Source organism: Hevea brasiliensis, chromosome 12, assembly GCF_030052815.1.
Source record: "Hevea brasiliensis isolate MT/VB/25A 57/8 chromosome 12, ASM3005281v1, whole genome shotgun sequence".
In the NCBI taxonomy this organism is placed as follows: domain Eukaryota; kingdom Viridiplantae; phylum Streptophyta; class Magnoliopsida; order Malpighiales; family Euphorbiaceae; genus Hevea; species Hevea brasiliensis.
The window spans coordinates 74,265,405-74,281,197 of record NC_079504.1 but is presented as its reverse complement, the minus strand read 5'-3'; the positions used below and the strand labels follow the sequence as shown (position 1 = coordinate 74,281,197).

General features: G+C 34.5%; 1 non-coding gene across 1 annotated transcript; it reads right to left on the bottom strand.

Annotated features, from left to right (window-relative positions):
• Nucleotides 1-8,092: 8,092 nt before the first annotated feature.
• LOC131171648 (small nucleolar RNA R71) lies at nt 8,093-8,199 on the bottom strand. The gene has a single exon (XR_009142306.1). It is a non-coding gene; the product is annotated as a small nucleolar RNA R71 (small nucleolar RNA).
• Between the last annotated feature and the right edge of the window lie 7,594 nt (nt 8,200-15,793).

The window sequence follows — 15,793 nt, the reverse complement described above, 5'->3', positions numbered from 1 at the left end:
GGTTTTAATGTCATTAATATGTCACATTCGATAGTATTTTAAGGTTGGTACATGTTACCAAGCTCATTTCCGTGTATACTGCATTTTCTTGCAATTTGCTGGATTCCGGGATACTAGTTTGACCTAGCCGGACTACCTAGTTCCCTCGGTTTTCGGGTTTCTGTCAAAACTACAAACATGTAGATCTATGTCTTATGGAACACGGGAAAAAATTTCAGGTCATTCTGAGTTATGTAGACCAAGTTATGGTCATTTTACTATTGCTGATCAAATTGCACCAAAATTGGTCATTTTAGGTCACTTTAGGTCATTTTAGGTTCGGCCAGTTTTTGGACCCGAATTTGTGCAAGCTTTTTGACTTGCTTATGGTCATTTATAAGCTTTGGTGTCTTCATAAGACTTGTAGATATAGGTCTTAAAAATTCATGGTTAAAATTTCAGGTCAATTGGACCTGTTTTGAGTGAGTTATCGCCTAAACACTAACTGCTGCTCAAATGGTCAATTTTCAGGCCTGCACTTACCTATTCCGGATTTGGTCATTCTTTTAGGTCACTTCTAGGTAGAATTTGGACAAGCTCTCTTCATGAAAGTTGGTCTATATTGAGTCTAGTTTTACCTCCAATTGGGCTCATACCAATTGGAGCCAAAACTTTACACATATAACCTAATTTATACACTGCCAACAATCACAACCTGCATAAGAGAATTTACACTTCCAATTTAAAAATCCTCCTCCTCCCAATACTTCAATATTCATTCTTGGCACTTCTATATTTATTCAACACAATTCTAACAAAGTAAATTGGGCAGAATACTCAAGTAATATAGGCTCTCATGGCTGCCTAAAATTGGGCAGTCCAATAACTCAATAATTCTTCAAATTTCTTCACCCAAAATACTCCCCATAACCTCAACACAAACTTTAATAAAGTAAGTTAAAGAAATAAGCATTTACCTTTAGTTGACCACTTCTCAACCTTCACCAAAGCTCCTTTTCTTGCTTGCTATAGCTTTCCCATGATGTGTGGACAATTTCTTGTGAAAGGATTAGTGGAAATCATGGTGAGATTGAGTGAGATTAAAGCTTGCATGAAGGTGTTTCAATGGAGATTTGAGAGGAATTTAAATTCTGCAACTTGAGAGGTGAAGAAGATGAATGAAGATAGTGGAAAATTCTGTCCACTTTTGGCTTTTATATGGTGCATAATGGTCCACTAACTCAATTAAATAATAAGGTAATGTTAAACTTTTAATTATTCACATTATACCCCATAATTCTCGTTCATTATATTTCATTCTAACTTTAATTTTTCATGTAATTTATAAACTTTAACACTACTTTATTTTCATGGACATTTAGGTCAAAAGTCAACTCTAGGTGTCAAATGACCAAAATGCCCCACTTCGAGTTATATTCCTGATTTTTCGGTAACACCGGGTTTTGTCCGTTTTTCGATTTCTCACTTTTCTTTGTACTAATTATTTAATTTTTCTTTGATATTTCTAATGATATTTGTATTTTAATAGGTGTTTATTTAAGTCCTAAAAATATTTTCCAGGGCTAGTCAACGGTCCACGCCGTGACTTCCCGATGCGGTCACCCATCGCTGGGGTTCTCGGCTCGCTTAACTTGGTTACATTTCTTTGCTACTATTTTTCCTTTGTTTTTCTTGTGTTTTCTTCTCTTGTATTTCATTATTTTATGTCTCCTCACTCATATCGAAGTGTAGTTCTAGGCATCCTAGCTGTCCGGATAACACTGGTCACCGGAACAGTAGAACGCATTACCGAACATAGGGGTGTTACAAAATCAGAATCTGTAAATCCTTCTAGTTGAAGTTCACCTCCTCCACACATCAAGAATAAATCCTTAGTCCTTCTGAAGTACTTAAGGATATTCTTGACAACTATTGAGTGTTTCAAACCTGGATTGGATTGAAACCTGCTAGTCACACTAGTAGCGTAGGCAATATCAGGCCTAGTACACTGATACACTTGAGTTGTATAGATGTTTTTAAGCACAATTGTATACTATCTCATAGCATTTAAGTAAATAATCTTATGCATAGTAGTTAATTTTATTAGTTTTTGTAATTTCTATTGTCAAGCCCTTAATTCCTTGTTTTCTGCATCATTTTAGATGTTTGGGTGAAGCCTTAGAGTATAGGAGTGCAAAAGGGAAGCTTGGAGAGGTCAAAAGTCTCAGAATTTTTGCTGATACAAAGTACACGGGCTATGTAAGCAAAGCCACAGACTCGTGTAATTGTAACACCCCTATTTGCATAGCCTGGTATATGTTACTGTTCCGGTGACCGATGTCAGTCCGGATAATTAAGAGAATTAGAACCATGCCTAAGACACCTAGTTAAGCCCTGAACACAGATAATTAGTAATTGTCAATTAGTTAAGTATAAATAAGAAAAATAGAACATAAGAAGTTAAATGAGCTGAGAGTCACAGCGATGGGTGACCTTCTTGGGAAGGACTGTGAGGTTGATTTAAACTCAAATTTCGAATCGAAAAATGTGACGCTGCGATCCTTAAGACTAATGCGAACACAGTGGAAAAGAGAAAATCACAAAAAAGAATTGTTAAGCCAGTCAAAAAATTAGGTCAGAAAACCGGAAGAAATATTGAATTATTTGCAAATCAGGTTAAACCGGCGAGGGGCGATTTGGTCAATTGACCCCGAGAGCTGACTCCCAACCTAACTGTCAAATAAAATCAGAGAAAAGAAAATTTCGGAATCGAAAATTTTGGAAATCGAAAATTAAATATAAAGAACTATTAAAAAATTAAAGAAAAAAAAAAGAATAAAAATAGGACTTATTACATCACCTTTATGACATCATCATGATGTCAAAACTAATTTTAATTTTCCTACCTAAATTGACCAAGTCAAAAGCAATTTTAAAAGACATAAAAATAGCAAAAATTGAAAGAAATTTCATTTTTTCCCCTTTCTTCTTCTTCTTGTCGTGAACTCTCTTCTCTCTCATTTTTTTTCTTTTCCTTCCCTCTATTAAAGCTCACTTTGAGCTTTTGTAACCCTAAATTACCACATAAATCCCTTAGAAAACTTGTAGAAATCCTCAAATTGAGCTTCAAGAAAAAGATTTGAAAGAGAAAATTTGAAGAAAATTGAGGAATTAAGAAGATTGGAAAGCTCAAGTGAGGTAAGAATTTAAATTGAAATTTTTAGTTTAAAACATATGTTTTGAGTTAATTTAACTTAGATTTTAACTTAAATTCAAAAGAAAACTATTAAGGGGGACCAAATAGAAATTTCAGCCAGCTAGGATTAGGGTTTGAAATGAATGATTTTGATGGTTTTGAATGATTATTTGAGATGAATTAAGTGTATAGATGTTGATTATGTACTTTAAATTCATTAATTGAATGAATTGTGTAAGTTAGGGTTTTTGGCACCTAGGGTTTGGGAGACAGAAATGTGGGAATTGGTCAAATGGTGTGTTTGACCTTGTTTGAGATGAAAAATGGTCATTTGTGACTAATTGAGATGTGTTGGAAGTGTTAGAAGTGAGTTTGAATTCGGATTGAAAATGGTCATTCTGCAAGCATCAGGACTAAGGTCCCTTTCAGGGACCAAAACTGAAAATTTACAAGTCCAATTGGTGTTAGGACAATTGGGAATGAAAATAGACACAAAATGGAACATTTGTTATTCAGTAATCATGCCCAGAAAGTAACCATAGCATAGTGAACAAATTGGCCAAATCCGGATTAGGCAATATGACTTGTGCAAAAATGACCAAATAAGCAATGTTTATTCATTTGGCCATAACTTGGGCTAGGTAGGTCTAAATGACCTGAAATTTTACCAGTGGACAGCTGAGATATAGACCTAAAACTTTCATGAAGAACACAAACCTAAATTATGCCCTTAACCAAGTCATTTGGCCACCCAAAGTTGGTGACCTAAAACTGCCAGAACCATAATTTGCCCAGAAAATCTTGGTTAAGTCCAATCCGGCAGCCATGATTCAAATGGCTATAACTTGAGCTACAAAACTCCAAATGGAGTGATTTAAAAATGAGAATAAAGTTAAGACAATAGGGAACATTTTCTATGAAGAAATTTTTGTCAAATTCTAACAGAAAAATGACTAATGAGACAGTGAAATATAAGACATCAAAACTAAAAAATTTTCAAATTTGCCTAAAAGACTTAGAATTTGAGTAAGCAGCCAAAACCAACAAATTTAGTTACCAAAATGTGGTATGTGGGTGAAGTTGGAATTCCTATACCTATTAAGCCTTAGAAAGTCAACAAATTGACTTGAATAATGTAGTGAATAGTAAACTCGAAACACAAATTTTAAAGAATGTCAAGTTTAGCACATTAGAGCTAGATAAAAGTGAAATTAAATTTATTTTTAGATTTATGCTAAGTTATGGTACTGAAACACTGTGAAACTGTGTGTTTCAGTGGAAAAGAACACCAGGAAAGAATCCAAGGAATCGAGTCAAGGCTAAGCGGCGACTCGCTTAAGGTTTGTGCACAACTAACTATTTTGTTACTTTTCACTTCTAAATTGATTTGAACAAGTTTATTTTATGATTTATAATTTTATTGTGTTGAGGATTTTAATTTGTTGAATGAAATTATATAAATTAAATGTAAATTTTCTTATGCATTTAAGGATTTATTGCATGGTTTTGAGGATTGTAAATTTTAAGTTTGATGTGTTGCCAACCTTGAGCATGAATTTATGATGATTAAATATGTTGATGATTTGTAAACACTTTGTAAATAGAACTTGTTTTGAATATGATTTGAAACCACAGTTGACATGGTAAAATATGTTGTGAATTCTCATTAGCTTGTCTAGTGAGATATCTTCTCCACTAGATGGGGCGAGTTCCTTCCTCTCTGGCTTGCCAGTTGGGGAAGAGTTTGAATGAGTACTCATATATACTAGCTAGTCTTTGTTCCTCTCTTTTAGCCTCGGTTATTAGAAGAGTGTGAAATGTCATGGTGTACAACATGACATCTATTTGAATTTTGGGTCATGGGTTCAACTAAGTGAATTGTTGGCAATGCCCTTTAAATTATGCATAGTTTGATAAATTGTGGTTGAAATAAATAATTTGTCAGTGATTCAAAATATTTTTGTATTATTTTGGGATTTAAAAGAAATGTAGATAAATAGTTACTATTTGATCAAAATGTTATTCAAATGAATAATTTGCATGAATGAAAATATTGATTTCTGAATGTTATGAATTTTGAAGAATTTAGAAATTTTAAACTTTTATTTGTTATGAATTGTCAAGCATAACTTGTATTAAGTTTTAAATTATTAGTTTGTGCACCACTGAGTTCACCACTTAGCAATAGCTTTGTATGCTGTCGCAGGTGAAAGAAAATATAAAGCAGTTGAGTAAGATTACTAAAAGGCATAGTGAGACTAGCTTCGGGTATATCGTAGGTATACCCTTGTACTTTAGATTTTGATGTAATTCTGTAATTGTATGTATGAAATTTACTTTGAGCAGTTGTATCAACTCTTTTGTAATATATTTTTGGATTGTAATGAAATACAAATTATTATAAGGTTATCTTGAGATTTTATGTATTTATAAAGTTTTGCACTACTAAATTTTTTTATGATCCCATGAATGTAAATATTAACTTTGTTACCTTAATAACAGGTTTCAATGTTGGATTTAATTTAAACTGTGTATTGAGTTGCTTGTGTTGATTTGTGAAATGAGATTGAATAATGGAGTTGTGATTAAGAAAAATATTGGGAGTATCTTTATTTTCAGGTTTTGAAGAACTATTTTCTCAAAATACAGACGACATTCTACCGAAATTTTTGTAAAAATTGCTGAGATTTTAAATATCTAAAAATTTGATTTATGTTTGGACTTTAAATAAAGGTTTTTAATATCTGAGAAAATTTTACCCACCAATTTAAAAATGAACGAAAATTGTTTCAAAATCCCTTGTAGTATATTTAATGGGTTACCGGTAGGTGAAGTACGGTAATTCATTAGGTGTACTACGGGAGCATGTTACATCTTACGAGGAGTAAGGTGTGGCAGTAACCTTCTGCCAGACGAAAGCCAGAGAACCAATGGAGAAACATAAGTACACGGGTCATGTAATTGGACTCGTGTAATCTGCAAGGACTCGTGTAAGTCTCTGCCGGGCACAAGCTTGAAGAACTTTCTGAGAACAAAAGTACACGGCCTGTGTAACCAGGCCCATGTAACCAGCGCTGACATTTGTAAGTCTCTGTGCCAATGCAAGACTCTGCAATTCCACTTTAGTAAGTTACACAGCCCGGGTTCATGTAGTGACACACGGATCGTGTACCATGCGACAGCCAATTTTTAAACTCGAGTTCCCGCTCTTGTTTCCACATTCAAATCAGACTCCTAAGGCTTTTAGGACTCAAAATGACCTAACCCTAGAATAACTATTATAAATAGAAGCAAAAAAACATGAAAAAAGAAGAGGAGGGATCCTTTGACAGCACTTTTTAGGAGTTTTAAAGAAACTCGCATTCTGCACTCTCTCCAGCGTCTAGAGGAGAAGAATATCAATATCAAAACGAGTTTTTCAGCTGAAGTTCCACAAGATCAAAGCTGCAAACTCTCTTCAGTTCTTTCATTCCATCTCCTTAAACAGATTTTTATTGTTTTATTTATTCTATATGATTTCTTTTTACTGTCTTTACCTTTTTATCATGATGTTTGCTAAACCCATGAGTGAGTAGTTTTCATATTCTGGAATTGGGAGAGTAATGCTTGTAATCATTGTTATGGATAAACATTAAGTTTTATTTATTGAATTTGAGATTTGTTCCTTAATTTAATTTCTTGTGATCTTAATGCATGCTGTGTGCCGGTACCTACTTAGTATTGATTGTAGATATTAATTGAAGGACTGAAATGTGAAGATTAATATTAGAAAATGAAGATCTTGAACCTAGGAATTCTGACCTAGACATAGGCTGATACCTTTGTGGAACTTCAAAATTGGTCAAAGACCTTAATGGATTTTAATTAATTTGATCATCATGAAAGTCAGGTTTAAGTTAATTAAAATACACCCTAGGTGCCTTGAGAGAAGACTTAGAATACCTTAGGACTGATTTTCATTAAGGCAAACGATTCTCAATCCAGTAAATAAATAAGATAACATCCATAGTAAGATTAAAGTGTGAAATATTAATTCCGGAATTATTTCAAAATAGATTACTTCATTTTAAATTTATCATTTTAGTGTTTAAAGTAGACAACTTTCATTCCCTCATTGTTCGATAGCCTAAACAGTTAAAATTACTGTATAGATTGGTGCTTACTAATCAAATTCCTTGAGGGAATGATACTTTACTTATTACTTTATTACTTGTTAGCGATCCGTGCACTTGTGGTGGTTGTAAAACCAGCACAACAAGTTTTTAGCGCCATTGCTGGGGATTTTTTACTTTAGTAATATCGAACGATAGGCAATTTAGCTGATTTAGGTAATTATCTTTATTATCTAATTTTATTTGATTTGTTTTATTTCTTTTCTTTTCTCTCAGGTACCTGATCTGGTATATGACCAGAACAAAGCCAGAAGAAGAAACTTTGGACTGTGATCTGGAGATAGATAGAACTCTGAGATCCATCAAGAGGGAAAGTAAACATCAAGAGCATGATTAAGAAGATCCTAAAACTCCAACCATGGCCGATAATAATGATAGACCAAGACTCTTGAGAGACTACGGAGCTCCATCTGTCTAAGGATTTCAGCCCAGTGTCACTAGACCCACAGTGGAAGCCAACAACTTTGAATTAAAACCAGTATGGCTTTAAATGATTCAATAAACCCAGTTTGCAAGTTCACCAACAGAAGATCCACATTATCACCTCCAGTGCTTTCTTGCCCTTTGTGACACATTTAAGATGAATGGAATGTCTGATCAAGCCATAAGACTCAGAGAATTCCCATTCTTCCTTCGAGACAGAGCACGGAAGTGGTTACTTTCTCAACCAACTGGAACGTTCACCACATGGGAAAACCTCTCACAAGCTTTTCTAGCAAGGTTTTTCCCACTTGTAAAGACTGCAAGACTGAGACTTAAGCTCAACACCTTAAAAAAAAATGAAGGTGAATCATTCTATGACACATGGGAAAGATATAAAGACCTGCAGAGGAAATGTCCACAACATGGCATAGAGGATAGGCTATTAGTGCAGAATTTCTATAATGGGTTAGTACCTTCTACAAGGAGCACAGTTGATTCAGCTGTAGAAGATGACCTAATGGAGAAAACAGTAACACAAGCACTTGAACTTTTAGAGAGGGTTGCATACCATAATTATGAGTGGTCAAATGAAAGAGGAAATACAAGGAGAATAGCAAGGGTCTTGGAAGTAGATGCCCTAAGTATGATAAATGCCCAATTTCATCAGCTCACAAGGAGGCTTGATAAAATGCAAGCCAATGCAGTAGGGATGAATAGTCAACATGAGGACAGCTATGGAGGAGGGTACACAAGTTCAGAATATAACAGCTTCAATGAACCCTCCACAGAACAAATGAACTTTGTGAATAATAGAGGAAACTTCAACCAGAGGCAACCCAACAATCCATATTCAAACACTTACAATCCTGGATGGAGGAACCACCCAAATTTCTCATGGTCCAATCAGCAGAACCAGCCAATAAACAAGCAACAGGGGTACAAACCACCAGCACCCCCTAGATTTTAGAGGAGAGGCCAAAACTTTGTATAGCCACCACTGCCTCCTCAACCTCAGTAACTTGAACCAAAGATGACCATGGAATCCATGATGGAAGGGTTCCTAGTAGCTCAACAATAACAAAATAAATTGATTAAACAGGTAACTTCCAGAATGGACTAACTTGCTACACATAACAAGATGCTGGAGAATCAAATTGTTCAGCAAGCAAGTTCTTCAAGTAAGGCTGTTGGTAAACTGCCTAGTCAACCGGAGATGAACCCAAGGGAGCATTGTAAGGCAGTTACATTGAGGAGTGGGAGAACTCTAGTACAATCAGAGAAAGAACCAACAGATGAGACCTTAGAAAAATCTAAAAGCCAAGCAGAGAAAAAGGAGGGAGAAGCCAAGAAAGATCAGGAAAAGGAAGCAAGGAAGAAAAAGAAGTTACTAGAGCCGTACTAGCCTCCCCTACCTTTTCCTCAGATATTTTAGAAAGCCAAATTAGACAAGCAGTTTGGAAAGTTTTTAGAAGTTTTATAGAAACTTTATATCAACATCCCCTTCACTGAAGCACTCTCTCAGATGCCATCCTATGCCAAATTTCTTAAGGAAATTCTGTCAAAGAAAAGAAAGCTAGAAGACTATGGGACAGTAGCTCTAATAGAGGAATGCGGTGCCATACTGCAAAACAAACTACCTCCAAAGTTGAAAGATCCAAGAAGCTTATGCATACCCTGCCTCATTGGTAATAAGAAAATAGATAAAGCCCTCTGTGATCTTAGGGCAGGCATGAGTTTAATGCCTCTATCAATATGCAAAAAGCTAGAGATCGGAAAACTGAGGCCCACGACAATCTCATTGCAATTGGCTGATCGATCAACTAAATATCCTATGGGCATACTTGAGAACATCCCTATTAAAGTGGGCAAATTCTTCATTCCAGTAGACTTTGTTGTCCTTAAAATGGAAGAAGATGTTCAGATCCCTATCATCTTGGAAAGACCATTCTTGGCAACCGCCGGAGCCATCATAGATGTCAAAAATGGGCGACTAAGTGGAATTCAACTTGTTTGACACAATGAAGCATAAAGTCGAACCTGATGAATGCTTCAAGGTTGACATAATTAACAAACAAGTTCAAGAGGAATTTCATAAGCCACATCCTAAAGATCCTCTTGAAGCATGTATTGTGTACAGCTACACAGTAAATGATGAAAACACAGAAATAGCAGCCTGTGTACAACAGTTAGTAGCTCATCCACCCCTACCCTTAGCTAAGGCTTCTGAGATGGAGAAGTTGAAGGAGGAACAAACCAAGGGTAAGCCCCAGGAAAATGCCAAATAGGTAGAGCTTAAGCCTCTCCCCTACTCACTAAGGTACGCATTTCTGGACTCAAACTCTAAATATCCTATTATAATCAATGCTAGCTTGTCTAAGTTAGAAGATCATTAAGAGAACTTAGGATCCATAACAAGGCCATAGGGTATAAAATAGAAGACCTGAAAGGAATCAACCCCTCGATTTTCATGCATAGGATACCCATGGAAGAAAACAGTAAACCCACTATCGAACACTTAAGAAGACTTGACCCAAACATGAAAGAAGTAGTCAAGAAAGAAATTTTAAAACTATTAGATGCAGGTATTATATACCCAATTTCTGATAGTAAATGGGTTAGTCCAGTACATGTAGTTCCTAAGAAGGGTGGGACAACTATTATCCAAAATGCAAGCGATGAACTGATCTCTACTACAGTAGTCACTGGTTGTCGAATGTGTATAGATTATAGGAAATTGAACAGTGCCACTAGGAAAGACCATTTTCCTATCCCTTTCATTGACCAAATGTTAGAGAGGCTAGCAAAATACTCTTATTTCTGTTATCTAGATGGGTATTCGGGATTCTTTCAAATTCCCATTCACCTAGAAGACCAAGAAAAGACCACATTCACTTGCCCTTATGGAACATTTGCATATAGGAGAATGCCTTTTGGTCTTTGTAATGCCCCTGCTACCTTTCAAAGATGCATGATAGCTATTTTTTTTTTATTATAATGAAAATATCATGGAAATTTTTATGGATGATTTTTCTGTTTATGGAACTACTTTTGATGATTGCCTAGCTAATTTATCTAAGGTGTTGCAAAGATGCGAAGAATCAAACCTAGTCCTAAATTGGGAAAAATGCCACTTCATGGTAAGGGAAGGTATAGTGCTAGGACATTTGATATTAGAAAGAGGAATTGAGGTTGATAAGGCAAAAATTGAGATCATTGAAAACATGCCACCACCTGAAGGAGCAGAAGCATGAAAAACACAAGTTTAGATCATTGAAATTCAAAAATTTTTCATCTAAGGTCACATGCATCATGCAAGATTCATTTTTATCTATTTAATTTTAATGATAAATAGTATATTAAAACTCTTTTAATATATTTTGGATCTACATTTGCCATTTAAGATTTTAGAATTAACATATTAATTCTTTAGAACCCTAGATTAGATCAAGAACAAATGCACTAACCTTTTTGATGCACTGCAGTGTGTTTGGTACCTTTGGAATGCGCCTAGGACACCAGATATTGTCTCTCTAGCTTGTCCACACCAAGATCACCAATGCTAGCCCCTTGAACAGCTTCTAAAGCTTTTTCTATCATTTAGAAAATCAGGTTTTGCTTTTTGAGAGATTACAGATGTAAACAAGAACACTAGAAACAATTTCTAGTATTTTTAATTCAGGAGATTGTTAGCTAATCTCTTTGAATTGATGAGAGATGAAGAAGATGAGAAGAAGAACACTCCAAGGGTGGCGGCACCAAGAGAATACAGTAGCTTGTATTTTTGTTCTTTCATCCTTACACTTATATAGCTAGGTCACCATTTAAAACCCTTGCCACATGTCACATTCTGATTGGCTCTAGGTTTAATTGACCCAATCACATTGTGCCAAGTGTCAAACTTATATTTAATCTTGACTTTAATAATCTTACATGATTAAAAGACATATGGCAAGCTTATGTGTAGTGCCATGTGTCACCTTCTCATGGTGTCACATGTCATCCTGTGAAATGACCAAAATACCCCTGTGTCTTAATTTTGAGTTCTTAACCCAAAATAATTATTTCTCTTCTTCTAATTAATTTATATCAAATATAAATTAATTAATTAATCTCTATTAATTAATTTCTCATTAATTAAATTCATATTTAAACACTTTAAATATAAATTTAACTTATACTATACATCCAATAACCTAGATTTGATTTCAAGCCGTGCTAGGGACTTTGCAATCTAATTGTAAACCAAATCTATTTAATTAATCAATTGAACTCTTTAATTAATTAATTAAATCATATTTAATTTGGTGATTACTTGTGTATGTGTGTGACTTACTAGACTCATCACTAATTGGCAATGAGACATGATATCAACTCTTAATATCATCAGAACTCTTTCTTACCATAAATGATTTCTCTAAATCATTTGATGCACCTCATAGACCATGGTTAACACCTAGCATAGCATGCCATAACCACCCAACCAGTAATAAGTTTTACCTTAAATGAACCTATAATCATATGTTACCATGCACTAGAATCCCTATGTTACAAAATCCCAATTCGAGCTGGAGTCATGATTTATGTCAAACTCCATTTGCTATGAATATTATGTTCTATTTTAATTTCAGTTCTTGATTAAAAAGATTTTCTCATCAGAAACTATTTTCCGAATAAATCTATCCATCTTGGCCAGGAACTTGAAACATCAAGAACAATTAAATGAATATAGGATTTTATCCCTATTTACTTAGGGTAACAGATTCCATCTTGATCAACACCTACCTCCATATATAACTAGTTGAAGGAGTGGAAGCATGAAAAAACATAAGTTTAGATCATTGAATTTAAAATTTTTCTTCTAGAGTCTCATGCATAATGCAAGATTCATTATTTATCTATTTGATTTTAATGATAAACAACATATTAAAACACTTTTAATATATTTTTGGATCTACATTTGCCATTTAAGATTTTAGAATTAACATATTAATTCATTGGAATTCTAGATTAAATCAAGAACAAGTGCACTTACCTTTTGATGCACTGTAGTTGTGTTTGGTACCTTTGGGATGCACTTAAGACACCAGATGTTGTTTCTCTAGCTTTTCCACACGAAGATCACCAATGGCAGCCCTTGAATTGCTTCTAAAGCTTTTTCTATGAATTAGAAAATCAAGTTTTGCCTTTTGAGAGATTACAGATGTAAACAGGACACTAGAAACGATTTCTAGTATTTTTAATTCAAAGAGATTATTTGCTAATCTCTTTGAATTGATGAGAGATAAAGAAGAAGAGAAGGAGAACACTCCAAGGGTGGTGGCACCAAGAGAATACAGGAGCTTGTATTTTTTTTTTGTTCTTTCATCCTTACACTTATATAGCTAGGTCACCACTTAAAACCTTTGCTACATGTCACCTTCTGATTGGCTCTAGGTTTAATTAACCCAATCACATTGTGCCAAGTGTCAAGCCTATATTTAATCTTGACTTTAATCATCTTACATAATTAAAAGAGATATGGCAAGCTTATGTGTAGTGTCATGTGTCACCATCTCATGGTGCCACATGTCATCCTGTGAAATGGCCAAAATACCCCTGTGTCTTAATTTTGAGTTCTCAACCCAAAAATAATTATTTCTCTTCTTCTACTCAATTTATATCAAATATTAATTAATTAATTAATTAATCTCTATTAATTAATTTCTCATTAATTAAATTCATATTTAAACACTTTAAATATAAATTTAACTTATACTATACATCCAATAACCTAGATTTAGTTTCAAGCCATGCTAGGGACTTTGTAATCTAATTGCAAACCAAACCTATTTAATTAATCAATTAAACTCTTTAATTAATTAATTAAATCATATTTAATTTGGTGATTACTTGTGTATGTGTGTGACTTACTAGGCTCATCACTAATTGGCAATGAGACATGATATCATCTCTTAATATCATCAGAACTCTTTCTTACCATAAATGATTTCTCTAAATCATTTTATGCAGCTCATAGACTATGGTTAAAACCTAGCATAGCATGCCATAGCCACCTAATCAGTAATAAGGATTACCTTAAATGAACCTATAATCATATATTACCATGCACTAGAATCTCTCTGTTACAAAATCCCAATTCGAGTTGGAGTCATGGTTTATGCCAAACCCCATTTGCTATGAATATTATGTTATCTTTTAATTCCAGTTCTTGATTAAAAAGATTTTCTCATCAGAAACTCTTTTCTGATTAAATCTATCTGTCCTGGCCAGGAACTTGAAACATTAAGAATAATTAAATGAACATAGGATTTTATCCCTATTTACTTACGGTAATAGATTCCATCTTGATCGACACCTACCTCTATATATAACTAGTAGGAGCCCACACATGCCCATATACCCATACACAGTACAAGTATGAAAGCGGTATCAAACTCAAACCACCTATATACAAGATAACTATGCTATCCCAGGTCTAAAGATTATATGCACTGATATGATTTATGACAATGTATTGACAAGAGTAAGCTCCATGTGCATGTTATAAATGTCACTGGTTTGACCTACTTATCATTTATAAGTGTCTATCATATTTGCTATATGGCATGAGCTTATTTATAACTTGGGAACAAACATGATTACAATCTTTCTTGATAAGTTATGTCCTTATTGTGAAGTATCCTCGATTGTGAACCAATTTATGATACTTTGTGCTAGAAATACTGTCACTCATATTCTTAACAACTTAAGAATAGAATTTCTAATAAAATATCAATGGACCTTTATTATTACACATAAATACATTACGTAAACGGAAAAGTGAAATTGCCTTTTATTAATAAAATATGTACAAGATACATACTAAATAATATGCTCTAGGGCATACTACTGACAATCTCCCACTAGCACTAGAGCCATTCATTACAATATCTTAGACTCATCTTCTCAAGATGTCGATCTAGCTGAGTTTGTGACATAGGCTTAGTAAAAAGATCAGCTGGATTTTTAGCTGATGTTATTTTCTACATGGCTACATCGCCTCGCCCAACTATCTCTCTGATATGTGGTAGCACCTTTCTATGTGTTTGGATTTCTGGTGAAACCTAGGTTCCTTAGCCTGTATGATTGCTCTATTGTTATCACAGTGAAGTGGAACTGTTGACTCAATGGAAGGAACTACTGCAAATTCTATCTCGAACTTCTTTATCCAAACAGCTCCCTTTGCAGCATCTGATACAACAATATACTCTGCCTCGGTAGTAGAATCTGCAGTCGTACTCTGTTTGTAACTCTTCCAACTGACTGCACCTCTATTACAAATGAATACATATCCAGAGGTAGACTTTCTATCATCGATATCTGATTGGAAATCAGAATCAGTATAACCATCCAATTGCAAGTCACCACCTCCATATATCAAGAATAAATCCTTAGTTCTTCTCAAGTACTTAAGGATATTCTTGACAGCTATCCAGTGTTCCAAACCTGGATTGGATTGATACCTGCCAGTCAAACTAATAGCATATGTGATATCTGGCCTAGTACACAACATTGCATACATCAAACTTCCAATAGCCAAAGCATATGGAATCCTGGCCATTTTATCTCTTTCTTCATGTGTCTTTGGTGACATCTCTTTAGAAAGGTGGATACCATGTCTCACTGGTAACAATCCTCTCTTGGAATTAAGCATGTTAAACCTCTTTAACACCTTTTCCAAGTATAGACTTTGGGATACACTAATTATTCTTTTCACTCTATCTTTATAGATGTGAATCCCAAGAATATAGGTTGCCTCCTCTAAGTCTTTCATGGAGAATGTATTTGACACCTATACCTTTACAGTTGTCAACATACCTGTGTCATTACCCATCAACAGAATGTCATCCGCATATAAGACAAGGAAAGTGATAGCACTATCACTTACGTTCTTATATACACATGGCTCAACCTCATTTTTTATAAAACCAAATCACTTAATGGCTTCATCAAAATGGATGTTCCAATTCCTCAAAGCTTGTTT